This window comes from Aythya marila, assembly GCF_965140915.1.
Source record: "Aythya marila genome assembly, chromosome: 11".
In the NCBI taxonomy this organism is placed as follows: domain Eukaryota; kingdom Metazoa; phylum Chordata; class Aves; order Anseriformes; family Anatidae; genus Aythya; species Aythya marila.
Genome location: NC_139052.1, coordinates 4,448,809 through 4,451,399, shown reverse-complemented (window position 1 = coordinate 4,451,399; position 2,591 = coordinate 4,448,809).

The window sequence follows — 2,591 nt, the reverse complement described above, 5'->3', positions numbered from 1 at the left end:
AACCATAGTTAAAAAGAGAATTTAGCATTACATTATTTAGAAATAAATCTGTTCCTAACATTTATTAAATTCTTCCAGTGAAATTTCTATAGCATACATAGGCTTGTTACTCATGTAGCAGTTTGTTAGTTCTAGGTGATTGCAGCATATATAGGTAGTTACAGCATTCTTATACAAAATTAAATACATATTTTTAAATACTATGTTCCCCATAAACATACTACAAAAGAAGAAAAACATGCATTAAATCATTAAATTTCTTATTCAGAAACTTCTATGCATTGTTTAATATTCCAAGAGTGAAAAATCCAGTATCACAAAGAACATTTCAAGGCAGTTTCAAAGCCTATTAGAAAAGCAGTCATCTAATTCTCTGTAATTCTTTCACAGGGGGGAATTGCAACTATAGCATGGACTGAAATAATCATACTAGCTCTATTATAGCCGGTACAGGTAATAAATTATAAATATGGACTTATGACAGTTATATACTTGGAATTGACATATTACATGGTGAAGCCCCTATTGTCATGTTCCCCATATTGATTCAATACTGTTAGTACTGAGCTCTGGATTCTGCTAAGGAGAATCTGAGTGTGTGTGAGCTAAAGGCACTGTCTCATGAGACACCAGTAAATCACTTCCCAAAATTTATGAGTTTCACAGTATGCATCATAAACTGGGTGGTACCTAAACTGAAATCGTGTTAACACTAAAGGACCTTCTCAAAAGATCAATTAAAGAAATAAAAAACTTAACAAAAGATCTAATGTCCCAACCTGCTACCAAGATTTATATGCATTTGGCTTAGTGTTTGACTATAGCAGACAATGATATTTCACTCACTTTTTGGCCCCAGGAAGACTGTAGCAAGACCCCTACCTGGTTCCTTAAATGTGTGACTCAACTACTGATGAAAGCACTTGGTGCCTTATTTCATGTTTCATCAACACATTTAGAGAAACAGATTCCTTTATTTTCATATTAGTACAGCAAATTGTTTTTAAACTATACTGTTTAAACTATGTTTGTACTTTTGAGTACGGAAGCTCATCTGAAATACTCCTATGGATTTCCCAACCATGACATTTCATTGAAAATTCTGTGTGTCAAGCAGGCAAACATGGTATTTTGACTTCTACAAACAATTAACTAAATGTTTAAATTTCTTAGCCTCAAAGCACACTGAATTGTCCACTTCAACATATGAATTTTCTCTATGAGCACAAATAATCCTACAAACCAGAAGAGTAATTTTAAAGGCAGTAAAGAACTTTAATGTTTCAGCAAGTTCTCCAGAGGTAACTCTCCAAGTAAAGAAAGAGCTCATAGTGACAAAGCTGACATAATGACCAAAATTAAACAGCAGACAACTGACATTTAATAAAAACGTTTGGAGTTTTTAAGAGGGTCCAAACAGCTAGTCTTAACCTAGAAGCATTATGAGAGTGAAGAAGGTGTACAGAGACAGACACTGCCAACCCATTATAAAACATGTATTCTGGTCATTTCTCAGAATCATAGAATGGCCTTGGTTGAAAAGGGCCTCAAAGATCATCTATTTTCAATGCCCCCACTCAGGGTGTGGTTGCCAACCACTACAGCAGGCTGCCTAGAGCTGCATCAAGCCTGGCCTTACTTAGGTGAGGTTTGGCCAGTACATGCTATGGCGACAGCTATTTATTATGCTACACCATAATAAATGCTGTATAAAGCATATTTACTATGCTACCACTTAATAAATGAGGGCAGTGAGGCACTGGCACGGGTTGCCCAGAGAAGCTGTGGGTGCCCCATCCCTGGAAGTGTTCAAGGTCAGGCTGGATGGGGCTTTGGGCAGCCCGGGCTGGTGGAAGATGTCGCTTCCTGTGGCAGAGGGTTGGAATTGGATGATCTTTAAGGTCCCTTCCAACCCAAACCATTCTGATTGTATGAAAATTGAGGATAAATCCCTAGACAATCTCAAGAAAAGTAGGCAGCATAGAGGTCTTTTATATTCCAGCCTCTTCTCTACATTTCTCTGCCACACTTCTTCCCCTTCAGAGGAAGGGACAGTTGAGCTTAAATACAATGCTTTTCTACTGGACAACTGTAAGAACAAGCTGTTAACCAGAAGGAGTATGTGGAAACACTATGGAAATTAACATCAAATAGATTTCTGTTTAGATAATTTGGATGAGCGTCATTCATCTCACCAAAACTTCGCATTCAAAATAACACTGCTACCAGTCTAGTGCTGGTTATGCTTAAAAGACTGTTAAGTAACTGCACCAAATCACAAAATAAAATGCCTATGTTTAAGTTGCTGCATTGACATTTATTGTCATTGGATTATATGAACATTTTTCAATGTCAGATTTTTTTTTCCTGGTGCCAAGGTCTTACTCTCACAGCACAGATGGAGAAATAAGAGCATTATAGTGCAACCAAACTAAGGCTTTTTATTTTTGCTTTTTCCTTACATGCTTTCTAACAAGGACACCAATTAACTTGCATTTGCTGACTTATCTGCTCTTTAAGATTGCATAAACGTAGACTTCTTAAGGTTGTAAAATGAATACAGTTCTTAATTCATTATGTTGTATTTGAAG